The 25150-nt window shown below is 44.2% G+C and overlaps 1 protein-coding gene across 1 annotated transcript in view; it reads left to right on the top strand.

Annotated features, from left to right (window-relative positions):
* WWC1 (WW and C2 domain containing 1) overlaps positions 1-25150 on the top strand; it is a 74365-nt gene that overhangs the window by 3029 nt on the left and 46186 nt on the right. The window lies entirely within an intron of this gene.

Below are 25150 nucleotides of genomic sequence, written 5' to 3'. Positions count from 1 at the left end.
TTTTAAGGGTATACTAGACTTCAGGGCAGTCCTGGGAAGCCTGTGGGTGTTAGAGCATTTGGGAAAATCATCTAAGGTTAAATAATCTGAAGAATGTTGTGACTTAACCATTACTGTACCTGTGGTATGGTGTAACAGAAAAGAAGCAAGGTACCTTGTAAGCAAGAATTTCGGGTAAAAAAAGCTGTAAGGCAGTTCTAGTGACCAGGTGGGAAAAGCCCCACAACTCGCCTGTGTTTTTTCTTGTGTAAAAGGAAGCTCATGTAGCTCACTTTTTTATAGATCTGTCTAAAATTAGATAATTCAGGACTTGGATACAGTGTAATGGGAGATCAAACCTTACTGAGCTAGGGGAAGAAGAAATTTGTCATTGCTAGTTTTAAAAGCAAGCATGATCTTTCAGGTATGCACCAGTACATACCGTTTGGTAAAACATACCAGAGAGTTGTCCCAGTTGCTTGCTTTAACACAGAGGGTGCATCTGCGCTGTAAGCTGGTATGCTGATGACCAAACAGAAAACAAGAATGGTGTCTCAAAACATTAGCACCAGCTGCTGCCTGTTCTTAAACATCAGTGTGAATCAGGAATTGCACCAACACTGCTCCAAATGAGGTTTCTGCTTTCATCAGATGTGAGGGTTAGAGGTAAGTATCTGGGTTCTGGTGGGTGTGCTGTCCTTGGGTGCTTTACACCAGGTTTAGGGGAACCTCTGCTCTCTCTCAGACAATCTTGGAAGAAAATAGTTTTCTTCACTTCTCTTTGCCTTCCAACCCAGAAGCTTCCTGATTGCACTGAGGATTTGGAAATGCCTGATAACCTGTTCCACTCTCCAGTATTTGTGTTCTTGTACTCTTCCTACTGGCATGGTGTTGTAAGCAGTTTTTTCTAGGTTATTTTAGATGGAGCTGGTTGAACTTCTCATTTTACCCCAATCACTGGCCTCCTGTTGAGAGTGAAAGCTAGTCAAACAGGAGTACTTCTAGCTTCAGTTTGGTGAAGCTACTTAGCAGCGGATGTTTTCAGTTTTGGGAGGCAGCAGTGCCTGAGTTGATAGCCGTTCATTTCTTGAAGGCTGGTATTGGTGTAAAGGGTTGGAGATGTTTGCTGTATGAAAGCCCAGATTCTGCAGTTGCTCCCTGAAATCCCTTCCTACCCTGTATGGAGGTTTTTCCAGTCTGAACCTCCGAAGTAGAGATGTGGTAAAGAGAATTAAGAGATTTGCCAAGGTTCAGGGCCAATATGTGCCAATGTATCTGTTGTCACGTGTAGAAGACCTTGTGCATTTAAAATAGTGAGGGTCACCTATTTATTCGGGAAGATTCAGGTTTGCTGATCCTGAGGATCTTACTGAAGAAAAGCTAGGCATGTCATACAGAGAGCACAATCATCTAGCCATGCCCCTCTAGGTCTGCCTTCTAGACTTGATGTGAAATACTGCAGAGTATTTTCTCTCCTCTGCATTTTTCTCATCTTGAAGTTTTTCATCCCCAGTCTGCTCTGCACACTTTGTCTCCAAACTTCCTGTATTAAAGATTTAGAAAATGTGACCATCGTGCTAAAAGTTGATAGGTAACTGTCCACTACTTGGATTATTTGCCTACAGCATAATTACAGTCACTGGAATAAAGCTAAATATAGCTAACTTAAATGTGGGAGTTCTCCAGAATAAAAGGGCTAGAAGGGAGGGCAATGAAAAGCAGCAAGAATAAAAAGAGCTGTGCTTTTCTGTGGATGAAAATCAGTAAGCATAAAGAGAAGACAGAAAAATTCTCAAAGATGGAGCATTTCCCTAGGTTTTTCTTCATCACTGGCAGCAGCGTAGGTCATGCAGCTGAAGGCTGCTAGTTTGATGCCTGCTTTTGCCTTTCTTTACTGACAGCTAGCCAAACACCCTGTCATATGTATGTGAATCTGCTGCTTTCTCATGTTTACGTTCCCCGAAATAGCTGATTGTTTTATAAAGAACAGGCAGTTCACTGTGTGCCCATAAAGCTGTTGATAACCATTTTCCATGGGTACAGAAGTGAGTGACAGAAATGCAGTCTTCATAGTCATCTAAGTGCCATCTCTGGGAACAGGTGGCTTAATGTGTAGGACTTGTGCTGTTCTTACAATTTTTTTTCCACAGTAAATGAAAATTAATTGGTTTATATAAGTGCTAATATATAGAGAGACAAGGACAGCAGGTAAGATTATGGTGACACTTGAAATTTTTTTAATTTATTAATATCAAGAGTCTTCCAAGATGAATTAACTCAGGCTGCACCCTGTAATTGGAAAAAGTGGATTGGAGCTGAAATAATCAGACCTCTTCAGTTATGAAAAATCAAACTTTGTTGTTTTGTTGCTGGGTTGTTTTTTTTCTTCCCCAAGACTCCCCAGACAAACTCTGTGGTAGGATGTATTGATCGCTTTGGAGACTGCAGGGACTGCCTTCAGAGCCAGTGTGCTTCCTCACTTGTGTAAACTCGCTTTAAATTGGGGAGGGTAGCTGGAAACAACAGGTACGATGCCTTTAACAAGGGCATCGCTGCTAAAGGTGTGGTACGCACACGTGTGTAGTGACAGCGGATGTTGGCAGTGACTTTAGAACTACTAAAAACATTATTTTATCTTACTTCCCTATGGAATGTGAAAAAAATGAAAAATGTGAAGCTTTGTTCAGCTCAGCAGCTTTTTAATGCATCTTGGGGAATTCTGAGTCTTAAAAGATCAGAATTGCTTTTGAAGGAATCTCTGTAAATCACATTGTTTAGAAATATGTAGGTTGAGCTTCATCTTCTGCTCTGGCAAGGTCATCTTGCTCACAAGATCAGTCCTTTAATTTTGCCTCAAAGACTGATGGCTTGTGAAGTTAGTGACACCGCCACAGACTGGAAACTTACTTGGCAAGGGGATCAACAATTTCATCCCTATGTAGGTCATGTATTTTCATACTGAAGTAGTTATCTTGATCTCCATCCAGTGGAATGGCCGAAAATTGGCTAGTAAACCTCAGACAGTGTGGATATGGCAGGTGAGAGCTGGCTGCCGTGTTGGCCACCTGGGGCAGGTGCTCAGTGGTGTTGCTGATGGGGGACCTTAAGCGGCTGCTGCTGCCAGAGGAAAATTCCGTATCGGTGCAGGGAGAGAGGTCCAGAAGCTGGTCTGGCTGAAGAATGTCACTTCACTGTCTGGGTTTATTTTACAGAAACAGTTGATCCCGGTTGTGTATGCTTACGCATAAAACTTGGGATGGCGCAGCTGGGGCTGAGCTGGAGGCTAGGAGGTGTGGGAGTGGGGCTGGCTCCGGTGGCAGCCTGGGAATGCTGCTGAGGGTGCACTTGTGAAACTGTCCCCAGGCACTTGACATGGTCAGGCTCTCTGCCAGCCCAACCAAGTAGGTGTTCCCAGAGCTGGAGGTGCTTAGCTTTGCCCTGTGATTTCTGACCAAGTTTTACAGGGAGAGTGGATTTTCGCTTGCTGGAGCACAGGTGAAACCAGCAGTGGGGTAGAGCGTCTCCTAAATGTGTAATTCGTACTGGTGTCTTCATAGCTAGCACAGTCATGGGAAGATGAGTTTGCAGCAAACTTTTCCATGTCTGAATCTGATTTAAATTCCTCTAGTTTGTGCCAGAAAATCTATTGGAAGACTTGTCCAAAAAAGTTTAACAAAATAACTTGTACATAAAGAAGTGATGTGTGCTAGGTGGCTGAGGGTGGTCCCGTCACTGGCCTGCCACACTGCCTTTTCAGACTGGGCTCTTATCTCAGTTACTGGAGGAATCTATTAGTAAATGATTGATTCATATTCTGTGCTCCTGAAGGTGACTGCGCATTGCCAAGGCTAGCCTTGCACTCTGCTCAGCATGCCGAGGAACGTCACCACCCCATAATGCGTTCCTGCACGCTTTTATGGAGACTCTGCTGATCTTGCTGTCTGCCAAGTACGGGAGAACTTCAAGTCTTTCTCAAAGAGGGAGAGAGACCATACAGCTGGCTTAGGAAAGCCTTGCTGATGTTCTCCCTCTGCAGGGGCTGGCTGCCTGAACCTGGTGGCCTTGAGTGCCCCACCAGCAGGGCAAGTGTTAGCTGGAAAAAAAAAAAATGAATAAAGAGGGGTGGCAGCAGTTAGGCAAAGTCAGGTGGAGGTATGTAGACTAGTGCTACTACATACAAATATATGAGAGCTATGTAGATCGACCACTTCCTTGGAGAGAGATACTTCTTACGCTGGCTGGTTGCCATTTGTGAGACCTGTTTAGTAAGGTTACGTGCTTTGCTTGTGGTAATGAAGACTTAGTTTTAACTGCTCAAATAAAACCCAGAGTTCTTGTTCACAGAGCCTAAGGTTACTGCTCCCCCCTCCATTTTAAGCTACATGCATAGATAATTGGCTGAACAAACAACAGACAAAACTGCTCCCAATAGAATAATAACTGCTTTTCACTGCCACTCATCCAGTCAAGTGACATCTGGAAGACTCTCTGGATAGTCACAGGAGGTTTGGTGCGTAACAGGAAGATGCAAAGAAGCCAAATCCTACAGCTGTCAGTGTTCTCTGGTTTTTCATGCTTTTGGATGGGTTCTGCTGGCTTGGTTTGTTCTCTGTTTATACTGGTACTTACGGCTTCCACCCCAGCCACAATGTTCTGCAACATAAGTACCCAACACATTTAAAAAGCAGATGAATTGCTTTCTCAATCTTATAGAGGTGCTGTGGGGATTAATTAGTTCTGACAAAGTGCTTTCTGGCTGGGATGTCAAGCTGATGTTTCAGGACTAATGGTATTGTTCAATGAAACTATTTAGTTCTCCTCAAATGCCTAATCACTGTTTTAGAAGAATTTACTCTGTGGAGGAAAGCTTTATTGATTTAAAGCACGCAATAAACAGTATTGATTTGCAAGAGGCAGTCATTCATATCTGCTCTATGCAGAGCTGAGATGTAAGGTGGTCACATAACTATTTTGAATCTCTTAAAATGTAAGTGAAACTATTGCTTAAATGACCCTGCAGCAACTTGCAAATTTCTCATTTGTGACTTACAACTCCCTTAATACTGCCTTGTACTCAGAACACGGGCAGTCCCCTGCTAAGGAGAGGGCTCTCTGCTATTTCATCCCTCACAACCCTACCACAGGGAGAATGGCCTGCAGAGTGGCCAAAATAATCTTCGGGACCCTTAGAGCAGCACAGGAGAATGTAGGTAGCCCAAAGCTGTCCTATAAAGCTGTGCTGTGGGTAACTTCGCAGTTAATTTTGCTTGTGCCAGGCATCTGAGCCAGCTGAGCCTCTGCAGCTCCTAGAACACATGCTGGTGGCCCAGCTGCGCAGGCTGTCCCCTTGCCCATGCAGCCTCCAAGCCATCCAGCGCACAAATCCTGCGGCACGTTCTTCGAGGGGTTCGGGCAGGTTGGCCCCACGGGTTGGGAGCAGCAACCTGTTGGACCGTGGCACCTAACCCCTGAGCGAGTGGGAAGAGTCATCTCACTGACAGCTTCATCCTGGACACCTGAAGTTCACATTGTTGGACTGTTTGAAAGATTGAGTATGGTTTTTAGCTGCTTATCCAAATTATCTCAAAGGGAATTTGGGTGGGGATGATAATGGAAAGTATTTGACTGTCACATGTGATGCAGCTCTGCAAATTATCCAGTCTGTTTCCTGTGAAGTATCTCGGGTTGGTGGCCTGTCTTGGGTGGTGCTGGGTCAGTCCGTGAGAGGTTCGTAGGAACCCCTTTGGGAGGTGGAGTTTATCATACTCCGTTGATAGAATTGGCTTGCTCTGCAGCTGCTGAAATGCAAGGGAGGAGGTGTGCGGGTGGGAGCGGGGAAGCAGGCAGCTCCCCAGGGATGGGGCAGCTCTTGTCCTGGCTGGCGGGGACTGGGCAGGCAGGTGAGGGTGGGCTCCTCGTTGCCGGCATTGCAGTAGTGCGCCTGGGTGTTTCTCCGTGCTCTAAAGGGGAAAACTCTGCTCACCCGAAATGCTGCTTTCCCCGAGGGGAAATCTTCAGTCTTCCTACTGCCTGCTCCATAGGCTCCTGTGGTTCACTACGGGTTTATTAGGATTTCTGAGGCAGCATGTGTGTGCTGTGTTTCTGCATTTTGTGTCACTGATGTAGGAGATGTGACAGTTCTACTGCAACAGTGCGCACAGGGTAAGGTCCCTGCTCAATTAGCGGTGCTGCTCTAGTTTTTAACAGCTGTTAGATTGTTGCAGTGCTCTTTAGGTAGGCTTTTGCTGTTCAGACCTGACCTTTGTTCAGAACTGTGCCACTTCTGTTCCTTAGCATCTGATGTGACTTGGATTCAGTATTATGGTTGCTGCTTATGACTTGCTGTTTTGATGGGAAGAGAGGGGCTCAGCTAGCCAGAGACCTTCCTTCTTTGGAAGGTCTCTGCTGTTGCAGCAGCTTTTGTGTTCTTTTTAGGATTTTTCCAGATGCTCCCCGTGACTAGTGGAGTGATGGTAATGATGCAGCTTCATTGACTGCTGTTGTTCTGAATGAGTTCCTGTATGGCAGGGATGAAAACTTTTCTCAGGGGAGAACTTGGTATGAAGAGGAAGTATTTTTAAGATAAAATGGTAAGGCTTATCTAAATTAGGATGACTTGTACTGTGTGTAGTGTTCCAAATGAGCTTTTCATATTGAATTGTGTTAAAAAAAAATCCTTAACATTTTTATATTGCAGAGTTTTGGCATGGTTAAACCTGAAATCAAGTCAGCACTTTGAGCAGACTTTTTTGTTGAAGCATGTATGTGGTGATGCTGGAGTGTATTTGATTAGTGATGTGTTAACCCTGCAGAGAATCAGGAGGTTAAACTCTTCTGTTCAATATACTATTCAACATTTCTCAGCATCTGACCTCTCTCTACTTCAGTTGTCAGTTCATCCACTTGTTTAGATTTTTCTGAAATTTCTTGAAGTTATCTCTACATCCAGCTAACCTAAATACCTTGTCAGCCATCAAGGCAGTAAGCCAGACTTGTAATTTGTCTTTTCTTATGTCACTAGTAAGTATTTCACACCACAAGATCTAAGCATCAAAGTTAAACAATCTGTTGCCTTGATGGGACACTGACTATTTAATTATTACATGGAGACATACATAGAAGGCTTTAGGCTGTTTAAACAGGTAGTTCTCAAAAAGGAAGTTTTCCAATATTCTAGACATCGGCAGGTTTATCTGATAAAGAGATCTCCTTACAGTCCTCAGTGAGTGTCTGTCAGTTTTTAACCTATATATGCAGTAAAGTGAAATGTCATGGCTGCTACCACATCCCATGGCTTTCTGTGGCACCAAGGTTTTGCAAGGTAACTTAGACTCCCTACTTTTCCTATTTTTTGCTTTTTAAATTTGAACATAGAAGTTCCCAGATTTAACTTAAATCCAGTCTGTCAAATATCAATGTGATATCTTTTTAGTTGAGATAGTCTGTAATTCTGAATAAAGGTAGATATACTGTCATATGTCATCTGTTAATTATTCATAGACTATTGTACGGCATTGCTAGGCGTGCAACTGTCTTACTAGTAATTTGATTTAGGAGCTATCTGCCATCGTAGTATTTGCTTGATGCCAAGAGAAGCATAACCTGAATGTAAATACTTCCTTAAAGCACATGTTGTTCACTTGCCTGATCTCTTGTACTCCTTGGGCACTACTCTCGCTTCCTTTTTAAGACTTCTTTTTAGGAAAAGAATATGTGGGTGGAAAGGGAGGGGTATGTGGCTGAGGAACCTGGCTTGGTCATTTGCAAAAGGGTTGTTGCATGGATAAAAATCTCAGTTTGCAAAGACAAATTTGCAACTGAACTGGTCACACAGAGTCCTCCACTCAGACTTGTTTTCACACATTCTTTGTAAATGCCACTCTTATCCCTAAAGCAAATGTTCTGTGTTGCATTTTCTCATCTTTATTCTGTATTTGTCTAGTAGTGTGTTGCTAATACCCCATAGTGCTTCCTGGTTTATTTTCTTGCTTCCTGGTTTATTTTCTATCTGCTTCCCAGATACAGGCTCCTGCAGTTTTGGATGGTAGTTCTGACAAGTTGTGTTGCATCTTCACTAGCTTAGATGGGTTGGTGGTCCTTTCTAGTGTGGTCACTATGGGTTTTGAGTCAGGTGCTGTGGTGGTTCCTCCTTCCCTTTGGGAAAAGACCCCTCGATTATTGGAGGAGGACATGACTGCAGCTGAACATGCCGCAGTTCACAGCCCAGTTTAGACGTGTGAACAGTCAGTGACTATTTGGGGGTGGGAGGACTTGGTCTTCTTTCAGGCCATGTCCCATCATGTCTCTTTGGCTGCTGCCAGAGCCCTTGTGTTCTCTACTGCAAGGCAGCAAGATGGGGGCTGGAACTCGAGGGCTGCTCCAGTTTTCTGAACAGAGCCAAGTGACACCAGGTCCTTGAAAGAGGAAGGCAGCTAACTCCTTGGTGTTTAGGGTTTTGCTGTGTAGTAACAGAAATGAGAACAGTCCAAGTGGTAATTCATACCCGTAATCATTCTGCTTGGAAATCTGCTTGTGACACTTGCTTCTGATGGAGCGCTGCATGTTGGTAAGTGTTTCTTCACAATCAGATTTATTACAGAATAGATTTGCAGTGACAAAACCTAAATTAAATAATTTTAACAATTACCTTCAAAGGCATTATTGTTTGAATTACTTCCCTGGAGTAGTTGGGCAGATGTGTGGCAACACCTCTCTGAATGACCATAGTGCCTCTCACTAAAATTATTGCTGAATCCAGGCTGAAATGCTGCTTTGATCCAGCTGCTTTCTGACCAGCCTAGATACCTCATGAAAGGTGTAGGGATTAATGGAGTTATGTCAGTATGAATTAAGGATTTTACAATAACAGTTTTATTATTTGTGTTACTTTCTAGATGCTTATGGAGGGTTTATTTCTCTTTAGCAAGTGTCTTTGCAGTCAAAGGCAAGCCGTTGACCTGTCATTTCATGTGTTTGTGTTCCCAGCTCTGACACTCAGAGCACTCCTTTTTCCAGTGATTGTTGCTTCTACTTTCTTTCTCACAAGCTGTATAACACTGTTGCTTGGTTCTCTTATGGCCATGCTTACAGGGTCTTTAAAGCTTTTCATAAAGTAAGCGTTTTGCTTGATGGGAGAAGGAGGTTTACAGAGTTTAAAAAAAAAAAAAAAAAGGCAAGAAATACACTGTAGATAATAGATTCCAAAAATGCAAATTTGTTTAAGCAACTCCTTAAAAAGAAGGGAGGGAGGAAGGAATTGAAGATTAAAACCTGTGTTTATATACATGTAGAAGCTGGAGGCAAAGCAATCCATTCATAAATATACAATAGGATTTATGTCATGGTGAGAAGTGCTACATGCATATTCATGTGTAATTTGCAAATCCTTTAGCGATTAAATACTTTACTCCAAACTCTAGAACTAAATAACCTTCTTGTTGAAATGAGATGTCCAAAGGCTCTAATGCTTCTCCAGTGGAGGGGAAAGGCTGGCTGGTGTAATAGATCTGATATTCTAATTTTCACTCTATTGAAAGATTTTTGGTGTGCTTTGGGCATTATTTTATTAGGAAAATCAGTAAGTCTTGAACAAAACATGTAAAGCAGAGACTTGCAAGAAATATCATAAAGCTTATCATGCTGAGAAAAGCAAACAGACTTGGAAACTTGTTAGGGTGTTTTTCTCAACTGATTTTAATGTCAAATACCTTTGTCTAAACTTTCATATCCTGCAGGTAAGGAAGGAGGCAGATGAGTATTAGAGCTTGGAGTACTGATGTCCAAAAGAAGTAGCCTTTGTACAAGTGAAGTGAATCACCTTCAAAGGATGTAGCCTCAGTTCTTCATATAACACTAAAAGAATGAGTGTGAATGCACTGTTGCTGATGTTTTTGGTTTTCAAAAGCTTTAAAGTGTTGTAGACAAACTATAGACCTTCCAACATCATGAATGGGGAAAAATACTGCTATAGAATAACTGTTTCCTGCAGCTTGGGTTGTTATGGCTGGTGAGTGCTCTGTGACAATGCAGTTTCTGGGTAGGCTGGGGCGATATGACTGGTTTATCTTGCCCTTCAGTCATCAGACTAAATGATACTCTCTCCAAGTGGGACAGCAACTGACAGGCATCCTGCTGAAAAAAAAAAAAAGAGTTCAGCGTATGCCTCTAATAAGGCATACCCTGATAAGATAAGGTTGGGACTTGTCATGCTATTCTGTTATATGCTCTGTGCCTCCCCTCACCTTCCTCGGGATCCTTTCGCAGTTGGAAGTAGCAGGCCTGTGTCCTCTCTAGATTCATCAGCTGCTTTGCTTGTGCAGCAGTCTGGTGGCCAGGTGGTATTGGACTTCTGTGATTGCAGGTGTTTCTGTATTGCTACAGTCAGTTATTAAAGAACCACATTTTGGGGGGCTTAAAGTTCTGCTCAATTCTTAAAACTGGACTGCATGTTCAGTTACATCAACTTAAATTCTCTGTTTGCCCTTTGGGAAAGCTGTAGTTTATTCTTGTATCTGGACCATCACCAAAGTGTTGCTTACTGTGCTCTCTCCTGGTGTTCCTGATGGCTCATTTTGGAATTGCCCCTTTTTGTAGCTTTATGAGCCCTTTTTCCTTTGTACATCAGTTTTGCATTGGGAAGAACATAAAGTACATCCACGCTGGATGGGAAAAGCCAGCAAAGTTCTCGTGTTCTTTTCTCCCCACTGAGGTTAGTCCCTTTTTGAAAGCTGTGTTGTCTGATTTAGCTTTCCTGCTCCCGTTTTGTAACAGCCTGCTTCTGGGATGCTTTGATTCAACTGAACAAGAAAACAGGGCAATGCACTCAATTCACCAAGGATGATATATGCATTTTTCTGGCTGGCACAGGTGTAACAAATTGCCCTTTTAGTCCTGTTTACTTGTTTTTCTCATTTGGTCACAGGTAGGTTCTGCTCCTTGGTGATCAGAGAAGAGCCCTGGATTCCCTATTCCCGTCTTGTGTTGTGATCAGGGAGGCATGTAGCAGAGGTGATGTCCCTTTGGTGCTTTGGGGGCTCTGCTCTACAAAGCTGTACTTTGGTTGATTTGAAATAGTGTTTCCAGGTAACTGTGAGAAGTTGTTGCTTTTGCAATGAGCACTGAGATTTTCTTATCATCTGCCATGTCAGAACATCAGTGTGTCTAAGCTGGTGGCTAGTCACATAAGGGGATGAAAATGCAGCTCTGTGTACTTGAAGAATATGAATTTAGTTCCATAGCAAGGACAAAATTGGGGTAAGCAAACCCAGTCCTCCTTAAACTGAGCCCTCAGTGGGTGACTTCTTGGCTTTACATGGTGGACACTTCGCCCATCAAGCAGTTGAGGTGCAGACAGGGGAATGACTGATGTGTGAAGTACAATGTTTCTGATTACTGTGGGGCTGTATGAGCTGGTTTTATGCCAGTATTTCGTATTATATGTTAATGAGGAAAAATAGGAGGGATTAATTTACTAACAAACCTCACTTTTTAAATGAGCACTGCTCAGGTAGAGGCTGGATGGGATGTGAATTTGATGCCCTCCCCTCTGCCCCATTTCAGTAGCCATAAGTGATTGCCTCTGGATCCGTCATCTCAAAAGAGTGCAGTGAACCATTGCTTACAGTATTGTAATCACTTGTACATTTGCTGGTGGAAAAGGTACAAAGCTTTGCCATAGAACCTGGTTGTGGCTGGAGTGCCCTTTTGTGCTGCTGGAGGTCTGGCTGTGGGCCTGAGTGCAGGTCCCACTGGCAGGGCTGGAACAGGCTGACTTGCAGCTGAGCCTTCCTGCCATGGGAGGTGGCTGCTCCTTCAGCCCTGGTGCCTGTCCGTCTCCTCACTAAACTAGCTGGCACACAGAAAACTGCTCCCTCTCTGGGCACCAGGAAGCTGAAATGGCCCGAGGACCGTCTTTTGCAGAAGTGACCTGCTGGGTGGGAGTAACCTTCCTGCAAAACGCGGTTCCCCTGGAAGTCATGGCTTGCTCCTGAGCTGCAGTTGGTGCGGTTGCGCTGTGCTTGCTTGGCACTGCGGGTTCTGAGCACGGGTTCAGCGAGGCAGCCGTGTCACTTGTAGTTTGTCTTTCAAAGCAGACAGCTTAAATATCAGATTGATGCTTTCTCAGTGCTGCGCTGTGGGCTGTAATTCCATCTGCTGCGACACTGTGAAGGTGACACCTAAAAAGGTATGTGCTTCTTTCTGGATGCCCCCCCCTGCATCTTCTGCATGCATAACTGGAGGTACCATTTTACCTGCGTGTTGGCCTTGCTCAGCATGTGGTTGCTCGGGAGCCTAGCAAAACACTCCATGTTTTTCTCTGAAATGCTGTTAGAATTTAAATGTCCTATTTCATTCATCCCAATCACTGCAGTTTCTGCAATATTGATGTCCTTCGTCTTCTCTGGTCTGGAACAGTAGAGGCATCTGTTTATGCCATTGATTTGGCAATTATTAGAAGGACATTGAATAAAGGGTGTTAGTGGAAAGGAGGAGTGTTCAAAGACTTCTGCCAGTAAGGTCTGTGTTTTTAATAGTTCTGCAGATTGATCACTGATTTTGGAAGTTGATAGCAAGTTGGTTGTCTGAATCAGTCTATAGGTTAGCTTAAAGATACTAGTCAAAGGCAACAAAGTATTTTGTTTGCCTGAGAATTGCAGCTTGGCCTTTGCAGATGAGCTGGATTATGGATGATGATTTATTTAGCTGAGCTGATAGGACTAAGTTAATATGCATGTTGAGAAATCTGCATTGATGGTGTAGATCAGCGTTTGGGTAGAAATGAATAAAATGGATAATACAGTGAAACTGCTGAAAAAATTACTGGCATGGGAGTGGCATTTCATTCAGGTGCTTGCTGATGGTGAAGTAGTACTTAGTTAAGCAGCAAATTTCAAACCTGTAAGCTTTCATAATGGCTTGCTTAAGACCAGATGTACAGGGCTGTAAGGCACAATGTCAGATCCATTAAACACAACTCTAACTTAAAAAGAAGGATGGAAATGAATAGCTGAGATATTTTAGGTAATTGCCTTGAGCAACAGTGATGGTTGTATTGTAACAGCTTCAGTAAGTTATAAGCAAGCTGCAGCTGAGGCTAGATCGGGCAACTGATAATTTGTACAGTTCCTGGCATAATTTGGTTGAAGAGCAGCACACATGGTGTGTGCAGGCTCTACTCCTTGGTATCTGCCCTGAGCTCCCTTATGGGGGGTGGGGGGTGTACCCACAGAGGTCTGGTTCCAATAACACTTCCCACCTCCCCAGCTGCTTTAGTTTTACCTGAAGTATCTTGCTACAAGTACTGGTTTTCACTGAGTAAGACTTAAAATGCAGTTTTACTCATTCAGCTGCTTCTTATCCTTTGGCAGCTATAAAGGCTATGAAAACTGATAGTTATGGAGAAAAAGTGTTATTGAGAGATCTTGGAACAAAACAGTATTTTTAACTGTCTGAAAAACCCCAGGTTTTTCCTTTTGTTGGATGAGTGAAAGAATGGAAAACATGACTGAGGTAAGCTGGACAAGGATGTCTTTCTAACAATGTGAGTTATACAGGATTTGGATTGTGCATAGAGAAGACTGGCTTTGAAGTAATTTGTTTTTCAGAACCTTGCACTCTAAATTTCAAGGAAAGGTACTGTTTAAGGTAACTGGAGATGAAAACAAGCTAAATGTAGTGAGACACCCTGTTCTGGCATTTGACATCTCTTGACATGTGAGGATCTCCTCCTGGAGGTGTTAGCTTGGAAATCCCCTGGTGGTGATTTAAATAGTCAAATTTGTTAGTAATTTCTTCTGTGAGCAAGGTAGATGTATAAAAGAGTTGTACATAGCAACTGAATTGCTAATTAACTTGGCTCTTAAGCATGGCTTTTTGGAAAGTAATGCTGCCTCTTGTCCCATTCCTCCTGGAAAGGCAGGGTGTACTCCAGCTGATGTCCCTGGTGACCCTGGGCATTTCATGCCCCACAAGAAAATCTCAGGAGTTAAATGTCTTGTGCTTTAAAGCACCTGCAGATGCTGTGACTTGTTTTCTAAGGTTCCTGTACAAGGTGGGTTTATTTTGTGAGAGGAGCATAGGAATATCTACACCATCTTCTTTTCCTGGTTACATCCCCTGCGTTGAAAACTGAAAGAGAGAAAATACCCTGTTACAGATGAGCAGGTGCTGGGGCTTGATGTGGCATAAAGAAAGATGTGATTTCTACTGTACCTTGCTAGGTTTGTGTGGTCCCTACCAGATTTTAAGAGCTTACTTTGACCAACTCATATTTTCCCAGACAAACCTGAAACTGTTACAGAGTTGGTGCCTTCAGCTGCTTCCACTGACTTGCAGGGAAGAAAAATGTGTGAAAATGGAGGTGGTTTGACCTGACTCATTACAAAGCCCCTAGATAATATTTTGTGCCTTATACACCAAATGCTTAAAATCCTTCTATTTTTGAAGTTCACGTTAAATAATCAGGCTAAATGGCAATGCAAAGAAGGTAAAAATGGAAAATGCAGTGTGGAGTACATCCCTTTGAAAGTATAGCATAAGGTATAGCTATATGATCCTTAGGATAGGGCTTTCCATAGCGTGGAGTCATGCTATGGGGATGAAGCCAATTGAATTAGGGAGGGCAGAGCTCACCTGCAGATAATGTTGGCTATTTAGAATTCTGGGAAGCTGAAGTGAAATCCTCAGCAGACAAAATTCTTTTAAAAATAAGAAATGCCAGAAACATCATATAATCCATGAAAAACATTGCTGTTGCTCTGAGTTTGTACATAATAAGCACCTAAGCGCTTTGTTAATGGGTATAGGCGTAAAAGGAGAAGCTAACTGAAGTGCTGAGCAGGGGTAGATGCCCTCTGCCTGCAGCCCCACAGTTATGTGCTGTGCCACTTGTCATTAGCCTCGCCAGGCGCCGCTGCCCGAGGACGTGCGGAGGGGACCCCCGGCCTGAGCTGGGGACCGGGGGCTGCGGGGCACCGCGCCTGGGCTGCTCTGGAGAGAGCTGTTGCGTTGCAGTTGATCTGCCTGAATTCAGCAGGGGCAACGTTGGGCGCTAATAAGTGAAGGTAAAATGACTGAAGGGAAGAGACGGCATCTCTGACACGCCGCAGCGTTATCTGTCTGGCAAACACCTAGGACAGGGATCTCCATCTGGCGTGGGCTCGGCCGTCGAGGAGTGGCTGCTGCCATAGGAACCGAGGTCCCTGCCTGCCGGAGTGCCAGGGCCCTTCTGCTGGGATTAAACCCGGACAGCCGCATTATGGCAGGCAGAGCCGCTGGCTCCCACGTTGAGTTCTTTGTCTTCGCAACCCATCACCTGCCCTGCTGCTTTTTCCTCGCTAACATCACTCTTACAGCTTCAGAATAGGGCTTGAACGTTACGCTGTACTCCGCTTTCAGATGCTTGCAGTGGTAAAAAAGGGAATAAGGATTTTAAGCATTGTTGGGGGAGCAGTATGTGCAACTGGGGGTCACAGGCAGCCAGTCAGACTTTTGCAGGGCTCAGCTTTGTATTCAGATGCGCTGGCCTGCGAGCTGCAGACATTCCAGATACTTGTGTTCGTTTTGGCTGTATCCAGGCACGCACTCACAAAGAGCAAGATGCGTGCAGTGAAGTATAAATCCCGTCCTCTAATGACTCAAAGCACTGTTGTGTGCGCATACATGCTTAACAGATTGTATAATTAGCTGGCTTTGTAAGCAGGCAGCATGTATGATTCTTCAGTAGTTACCTAGAAATCTTATGTGCTGTAGGGAGCGTATGCAGGTCCTTAAGCTCGTCGTATCCACGCAGGGATGACTGCTGGGCAGAGGAGGAGGGGCTGCATCCCATGCGCCTGGCGGAGAGGGGCTTCCCAGGCCCAGTGCCATCACCTCTGCCTTTTCCCGAAGCCCTGGGCTGGCAGGCGGCTCTTCCCACTTGGCTACCGAAGCCGGGATGGTTTGGCTGGCCGCTCTGGGGGTGTGGGGACAGGGTGAGAGGGGCTGTCCCCAAAGGCAGCCTCCGCGCAGCACCCTCGGAGACAGGCTCACCAGATCGCGTAGCCGTGTGCTTTAGCGTGCACAACACGAGTCGTGCCTAGAGCCCTTCTCCTGGACTGCGAGTTCGATTAGGCTGTGGCCCAGGCCACAGCCTGTTTTTATATGAACTGTTTAATTCAGAAGTGTTAATGCTGGAGTTCACAAGCCTGGTCGCAGAGTTATCCTGACCCTGCAGCACAGGAGCTGCCGGCCCTGCTGGCCGAGCAGCTGCGGCGCTGGGCCTGCTCGCCCCTGGGAGAGAGGTGTCGCGAACCCCGGGAGCTGGCTGCGAGCGAGCGGGAAGGCCGGGGTTTCTGCCGCAGAGGAATGCGACAGGTTGTGCCGGTGTCCAGGAGACGTGGAGGGTGGGAACGTGCACCAGGGCCCAGGGCTGCGTGCTTGGGATTTCACTGGAGCTGGGGAGGAGCCGACAGGGAAGCGAACATGACCTTGAAAATCCTTATCGAGATGAAAAGGTGCAGTCAGCGAGCACATTCCTCCGCCGGCCACGCTGTGCACAGTGTGCTGCCTGGCTGGGCTGACAGCGAGCGCTGCGGCTGCACGGAGCTCCAACAAACAGCTCCTTGTCAGGCCTTCAGGAGATCGGCTCCCGCGGTCGGCGGCGGGGTGTCTGTCGGTCCCCCGGCAGGGCTGGCGAGGCCTAAGGGTGTGTGTCAATCTAAGGGACCAGCTTCTAAAGCTGACCGTCTCTATGCACTTCGTTTATAAGTAGTAATGAGTCTGAAGGCAGTAGCAAGGCAAAGTCTGGCAGCTGGAGGAGATGGGCCACTCGAGAGGACCAGTTTTAATTATGCCATGGCAGATGAAGCTCATCTATGAGTTTGGTGCCCAGAAATCTGGTGAGCAGCCAGACAGCTCATCACAACCAAGGGGGGGGGTGGACGGGGACGGACGGTTTCCCCCAGTGCTGCTTCTGTTCCTGACACTCTGTCACTGGCATGCTATCGACTGCCGAGTCCCGCTAACCCAACGGTAAATTCACTCAGCAGAAAAGTCTGGGTACTCTTCTCTACCTGAATGGAAGCAGTTTGTGGGAGGGCTTGGAGGATGTGATAGGGGAGAGCAGAGCTGTGGGACTGGGAAGAGGAGCAGGGAAAGGATGTGTAGGGTGGAAGGTGGGAGAGATGCTTTTTAGGGGATCGACAAACCGTTAGCCTGGCTCAGTTGCTGATGTCTTTGTGCCATGGATCTGACACAATTCTCCTTCCCTCCCCTGTACTACACGTCCTTGTACGGTCACATGCTGATTCAGGTTAAGAAACTGCATTGCCTAGATATTGATCCTTTTTTAAAATGCCTTTTTTGGGTGCATTTAATCCTGAAGCACCTCCCAGGAAAGTGTAACGGTACAGATAAAGCAACCCTTGTAGTTCAAAAAAGAAATCAACGCTTACTACTACGACTATGAATATGCGCTGCAAATTTATAAATGCTACATTCCTGAAGAAATCTAAGTATCATTACAGATTGACTGTGGCACTTTTATTGCTGAGACTGCTGCAACTTTGGGAGCAGATACTTAAAATTCGTTAGTGTTTTTCTTTTTTCTCTTGACAAGGATACAATAAAAACCTGTCTTTCTCCATGGCTACACGAACTTACTCTTGTGTGCTGTGTGGTTTTTGTTAGAAGAATTCAGGTGTTCGCCAGCATCTTTTAGATAATTCCTTTCTAAATGCTTAGCTTAGAGCATTTGGGCAAAAATCTTGTCTCGCTTATCCAATTCAGATCCTTCTCAGTTTTAGAGGATCTAGACTTGTGCTAGGAATTTGGATGTGTGCAGATGATCTTGGGAAGTCTGGTTTTAGCTACTGTGGAATGGCGTGATCTCTGCTTAGGGAGATGGAGCTTTGCTCGCTCCTGGTGGCTGGGGCAGTCCATTTGCCCTAGTATGTGAAGACTTGTCTCCCAGTTAAATGAGCTGAATCGACTCGCTGAGGAGTGCAATGAGTACTCTTGCCATCACCTCTGATGCTCTCACGGAGGTAGTATTTGGTCCTATCACATGGCAGAGTTGTCAGGGGTGATAGGCTGTATCTAGCTGCGTTACAGAGAATATGCTGCTTGTCCACAGCCTGTGCCTGGGAAAAGCACGGGACAGTGTGAACACACCATTTCTCTCAAAACTGGTGGACTCGCTAGCCAGCTTCTTTGTTGGTCCAAGCTTGATGCCATAACCCCAGCTTTTGTTTGCTGTGATACTTGATTAAGACCAATATAGCATCTTTGTTTTTTTCTTTGAAGTTATTCAGCTTGTAAGGCCAGGGTGAAATGCAGCCTGTTCTGTTGTGATTCATCTCCTTCACTTCTTAACGTGGAGCAATAAGTATGGTGGTACTGAAGCTGGTGTCTGCTGTCATGCGAGCCAGGAGCTTGAATGAGGTACAGAACCTTTGAGACTTGAAGCTAACTTTTTTGGCAGACTATCATTATAAACCTTGAAACCACTAGTAATGAAACAATAACCACCAAGCATTTGGTTCCAAGGAAGATTGAGGGGAGTGGATCGTTAAATGCTGACCCACCTACATCTTTCCAGTACAGAGTTTGTGACCTGGGTTTCTGAGTGAATTGCCTGCAGGACCACCGGCTTGCTCTCAGCTTGACTTAGCAGAATTCTGTTTGTCTTCTTACAAGGACCTGAATCTCAGTTGCTTAACATGGGTGTCGGAGGTCTTGTATGTTCTCATTAACTCTGTGACTTCCAGTGGTGAATGGCCAGTATTGTTGAGGTGAAACTCTTTCATGTAATGTTGTATCAATGCCAGTAAGGTTATAATGTCATCACCAAAACCAGAATTTAGTCCTCAGGGGTTACTCTGATTTTATTTTGTTTTATAAAAAGTTGCAATCTTTTGCTCTTTCCTGAGAGGGAGTGCTGTAAATTCGGCCTTTTTTTAAAATGCAGAAGAAGGTTGCTATTTTTTCCCAAAGTTTGGAGGCATTGCTAGCAGAGTTGACTCTCTGGAAGAGCAAGAGACTGACTATGGAGAAAGATGAATTTGGTAACAGTGAGAAGCTTCAGCACGCCAAAGCAAAGATAATATGCTAAGACCATTGACAGTTGATTTCTTTTGTCTAGAATATTTCTCCTATGGAAATATTTCAAAGTATGTTTTATTGCTTCCAAAGAGATTTAGAGTAGTTGACTTAATTTTGCCATCAGGAGTTGATTATCTTTCAAGGTCCCAAAGAGTTTTGCACATCTGTTGTATGAGCAAGAAGCGGGGATGGGAGAGTAGGAATACAGCAATGCCAAAAAGATACAATCTAAGGTGGTTTTAGTCACCTTCACCAGAGTATGTTGGAAAGAGGAAGATTGTTCATTTGGGAGGAGGTTCCTGTGCTCTTTTCTCATACGCTAAAGTAAAATAGTAGCTAAATATTAATAGTAAGACTATGTAAGGTGTGTCTCTGACACATACCTAGACCATGAAGTGTGAGCAGCAGTGATGAAGTGGTACCCGTGCTGAGTCTTTGCTTAGTGGAAAGAAATGCTGTGCCTTTTGAACTGAGGAATAACTAAAAAGCTTTTACATAAAAAAATACCTGGTACCTCTGTAAAGGTCTACTGGACACCTTAAAAAAAAAAAAAAAAAAAAAGACAAACTGCATTAGGTAGAAATATGGTTAACTGCCTCAGGCCAAAACATACAGCAGTCTCTTCTCCACAAGGCCTTTACAGCAAAATAACTGTCAGTTACCCCATGGTAAAAGATGACACTTTCACACACATGCACACTCACATTTAAAGATGCCACCTTGCTTTTTTGGCAACCAGTTATAATTTGTGATCAGGATATTGTTTATCCCTTGTACTTAACTTCTGAGTCCTTCTGCTTATATCCTCTTTCAACAGTTGACACCAATTGCATCCCTGAGCTTGTGTTTGTGTAGATCCTCAGATGAGAATCCCTGTAATAATACTTGAGTTGTAAACAGTCTTGGGAAATGAATTCGTCATAAGGAGTTTTGCCTTGCATCCTGAAAAATGACATGGTGTTTCTGGGATTTGTCTCAATTTTTTTAAATTTTGAGTAAGACTAAAATGCTCATCCTGGTCAGGACACAAGGCAACTCAGTATAATGAAACTCATGCTGAATTCAAGAGTTACTGTCCCCTTTCTCAGTCTCATGCACCAATCTAGAATGCATTAGGAAAACTCATTTATTTTTCCTGTGGCTTTGTAAATTCTGTGTAAAGAAGCGGGAGAGGGTCCCTCACAAACACAGTGTCCCTGGAGGAGGCAGTTGGCTGTGGGCTGGTGTTTCGGGAGGGAAGGGGCAGCTCTCCTGGTGTCACACACACTCCAGCTGTGGAGACTCCCTGTGCACAGGGGGTCTCCTCCACTGCCCCCGGACCCGGCAGCTGGGAATTGCAAGGGGGGCTACGAACGGTATCCCAGTTTCAAGACACCATATGCTGATACGTTTGACGTGTTTGAATGAAATGATGAAATGCGTGTTTGTCCTGAATGCAAAGAAGGCTTTCGCCTTAGTAGCACTGTTCCAGAGTCTTGAAAGTAGACAGTACCAAAACCATTGTCCGTCTCCCATTTTGATCTGAGCTGTGGTCCCTGAGTCTCTGGCCTGTGCCTCTCTGCAGATGGACTATTTTCTTTCTTCTTGAGCTGAGTGCTGGGCTTGCAGATCTTCAGCAGGCTGCTCATGCCACTTTTGAGCTGGCAGAAAGACTACAAATGGGCTTTAAGCTGTGCAAGATAGGTGAGGAAAGGGAGTGCAAAGAGTAAGTGGCATTATAACTTCTTTGTTAACACAGATTTAATCTGTTGGCAAAATATATTGATAGTGGATCATTCAAAATAAATGATGTTTGTAAGCGTAAATCAATTAAACTCACTTGGTGATGCAAATCTCATTTTTGCTGTCCTCAAATGAGCAAACACTTCAATAGTTGTTGATTCGCATTGACTTCCTTGCAATGTGTGAAGTACTGAGCTATGTTTTGTGCTTTGTACAGTTCTGTCTATAAACGCAGTTTGGAATAATTTTTTGTGGCTTAACTACATAGTAAATCAAGGCTTTGTTACTTTGGATGAAAAAGGTACTAAACCTATTAGCTTTATGCTCTTATCTGATGCTTCTAACTCTTTACATCTCCTAAAGCTTTACTCTCCCGAGGTTCTAGACATCTGTTCTTGTTTTGATGTTTCTGTTTATTTTTATACAGTATGACTTTTCAGGAACTGAGAAGGCATTGCATCAACACTAATAGCAACAGTAGTAGGTAGTAAAGCTGATACTGTGAATTTCAGCTGCCTATGTGCTTCGGCAGTCACTTCATCTGTGATCTGAGTGCTGTGTAACCTGGGCTTTCTCCTCTTTGGAGCAGAATTGAGGTGCCGTGCCTTCATTTCCAAAGGCTGACTTCAGTGCTAACCAGCAAGGCTGAGCCTGTTGAAATAGTTTGGTTTGCCCCCCTTGAAAGATATGGCACAGATTACAGTTTGCAGGGCAATGCTTATACTTAAATACATGTTCAGTATCTTGAATTCACAATTGCTTTGCAACTAGAAGGATTTTTGTTCTGTGTTCTCCACTGCTCCAAGATCATCTTGACCAGGCATCTCTTCTGATTCTTACAGGCAGCCAGAAATATTCCTGTTCATACCTGGTACTGCTGAGTTTACAACAGCATTGGAGGGGCCCATGTCCTCCTGTGACTGCACTTAGACTTCTTTGGGGTTCGCTTGACTTGGTAGCTTCCTATGTGTAGATGGGTTCAGCTCTATCTGGACAAGATTTCCAAGTTGACAGGCTACTGTCAGATCAGAGACCAGTGAAGTAATGTTTCCAGAACTGATCTAAGCATGGCATAAAAGCTGAGTGGATGCAGCTTATCTGTCTTAGGGCAAAGAGCAGAAGAGGCTTTGGTGATGCCCTGCTGCTTGCCTAGGCTATGTTCTGCAACTGATGCAGAACAAAGAGCCTGCTAATGTTGCTGTTTGGGATCGGGAACATCAAATAGCTATATAACTCAATAAGAATGTTTATAATGCAGAAATAGCAAGCAGGCAGTCCTGCTAAAGCTGCTGTACTGGAGTTAGCAGTTAGCCCAGTGATAGTAGGAGGCGAACCAGGGAGCAGCATACAAACTAGATGCGTGTAAAACCAGCCTCCTGTGCTTCCCTTGCTGCTTTCTAAATATGCTTCCATACTAGCAATGCTTGGTTTCTACATTGGGTAGACTAGGGAGCCTAGGTGAGTCCAGTGATGCCATCCTAGAGTTGTCTGTTTTCCCACTTCAAATGTGACGTGAACAAAGGGCACAGGAGCTGGTAGTGTTGCAGGAGGTATTCACTGTCATGCTGCTCTTTTTCACAGTAGAGACAGAACATGCTGGTAAGAAATATAGCAACGTGCATTGCTTCTCAAAGAATTAAGGTTTTTAATCACCACACATGAAGTGAAAATTCAGTGCCCAATGAAGTCTGACTGTGGAGTGAACCACAAATCTGTTCCCCTTCACAGACATCTAGACAGTCGGCCCAGTGCTCGCTCTGCTGCCATTGTCTGCCTCTGCATGCCGCTGTCCATGGGATAATGTGCTCCTGAATGCTGAGGTACAGCAGTTGTTTAATACCTACCTCATTGCCAAAATCTCAAATATTTATCTTTTTCTGACAGTAGCTATTGGTTCCCTGCTATAGGAGCTGTATTGTGTGTGGGAGTCTGTCCTATACACCTCTTTATCTTGAGGCATCTTGCCAATGTAAACTGCTGCCACCCACGCTACAGGCAGCCTTTCAGAGAAGTAGGAGTGCAGGCTGTAAGAACAGAGACAAGCCTTCCAGTTCATAATCTCCCAAATATGTCAAGAAACTAGTCTAACTACTCTGTCTGGATGTCTGGTAGACAATTTACCCCTTACTGTGAAGTGACCAGTCCCCTTCTTCCAGAACAGTCAAACCTCTGAGTGAAGAGAGTGCTGACTTGCTTTTAGTTAACCTATTCAGGCTGTGCAGGTGGCCAGGCTGCTTCTCATCCTAGAAGAACTGAAGGCAAACTTAAAAAACAACCTCAACTATTTAAAACTAAAGACATTTGAATTACTTGCATGGTTAAATTCCAACTCTTGCATGCTTTTAGTTTAGTAGTGTTGCACTGTTCGCATCAAGTTGTACCTTACTCTTTTATATCTTTTCTGCTTAATTGGTTCAGGAAAGCATGCAGGATATACAGGCTGGCAGGCAAGTTAATGTTGTGAGAAGCCTCAACTCCCATTTCCTGACTCTTTAACCTTGAACTATCCCAGGAATTTTGCATTTGAGTGATTAAGAAGGTATGACTGACCTCCTGCCTTTCTCCTGCTAGCAGAACCAGTTTGTTAATCTCTGGGAATGATATAAAATCTGTAAGTGGTTTTTGATAGTTTTCTCCTTGCAAATAACTGAGTAGTTCTTTGCTTCCAGGGGTAAATGATCTGTACTGAAAAAAAAATCATGGGGAAACATACTGTCATTGTGTGCAAAGTAGAGCTTGTAAACATGCAAGAGTTTTCAGAAGTGGATAGAACAAGCAAGCAGCTAACTGTTAGACTGATATGTACTGGGCATGCTTGTTGCAGCTGGTGGGGTGGTAAATTGTGTATTATATGGCTTAATGCTTGCATGAATCTGCTTGAGTAATGGAAATGTATTACTACTAAAGTTATAAATGTATTTGTGTTTGGACTGCTCAAAATACAGGTTATTGCCTGACTTCAGGTGTCTTTGGTGTCTCCTTATCTACTTTGTGTAGAATCTACTTGGGCAGCATCTGACTAATTTATGTAGAAAAAGAAGAATTTGGATGTTACCCACTCATGCGAAAGTAGTAGAGAGTCTAAATTGGCAAATTACATGCAACTCAAGATCACCTTAATGAGGTGCAGGGGTTATTCTCATGTCCTGGCCAAAGAACAGTAGAGGACATCACTGAGTTCTCGAGTGTCAATAAAACTGTTTAAAATTATGATAGCTTGGAAAATAAGCTCTGAGGATAGATGTTGGGCTTGCTTATCCCAGAGGTGGCCCACTGGATGGAGCATCAGGGGCCAGGAGGAGAGGCAAGATGGAAGAGATCTTTGGGAGGCTGAGATGATGCTCAATAACCATGGCAACGAAGGAAACCACTTCTGAAAAGAAAACAGCTCTGCAGTCTGAGTTGCTTGAGATGTGTTGTTTTGTTAGGGCATTGCTATTGGTGATGTTTACATTGTAGTTTAAGCAAATTGTTTTGGTTTACAGCAACAACTTGAAATTAACTGGTTTTCTCAGACTTGACCCCATTTTTACTGTAAAGGGTGTAGTTCTGTTTCTAGTTATCCTTTATCACAGCAAGACCGGACCAGGCTGCAATGCTGTACACACTGACGGTCATCAAAATGACATTGGTTTGGGGTAACTAGAAGTTTAGGGTGACTGCCTTTGGGGGGGTCTTGCAATAATGTCTGGCTTCCAAAACTTTGAAATGTCATCTTTGATCTCTCATCAGACTCCTTGGAGCATAGTTAAGAAGCTCCTCACATTTGTGGTCACTTCTTAAAGGCTTCTTCTTGTTGCCTGGGAAGTACTTTCCCATTCATAGTTCTTGTCTGCTTACGGTGGTCCTGAATTACTCCTTTCTGCTCCCCTCGGTGTGGAGGTCTCCCTTCTAAACCCAGTGCAGTTGCTGAGGTTTTGGTGCAATTGAGGGTGCCATTTGGCCCAGAGCTGCCTGTTGTGTCACTGCTGAGCATACTGGCTGTTAGGATGAGCTGTTCTCATCACCTTTTCCCTAAATTGCAGTTGGAGTAGGAATCCAAGGCAGCGTTTCATCGTGCCCGGGTGTGTGGTGACAGGGTGAGGAAAGCTTTGCCAGCAACATAGTAAAACAGGGCCTCTTCTCTGCCACACCTCCAGCCTCCAAAGGCAATTCTCCCTGCAGTGAGAGAAGATGCTCCCAGGGAAAATAGTTACTATAGTGACGAATAGCCCTGGTGTGTTTGAGGGCTGGATCACCAAGTTGAGTAATAAGTGTGTAGGAGTCTATTTTTAAAAGCTTTTGTGAGGAGGAGATTGCTGTAGTCCTAGAAAATTTGTCTGCAAAGTGATAGGTTTTTCTATGCTGAAGTTTAAAAATAATCATCGTC

The sequence above is a fragment of the Accipiter gentilis genome, chromosome 26, assembly GCF_929443795.1.
Source record: "Accipiter gentilis chromosome 26, bAccGen1.1, whole genome shotgun sequence".
Taxonomy (NCBI): domain Eukaryota; kingdom Metazoa; phylum Chordata; class Aves; order Accipitriformes; family Accipitridae; genus Astur; species Astur gentilis.
Note: the sequence above shows the minus strand (reverse complement) of the source record. Positions and strands in the feature narration are given on the sequence as shown.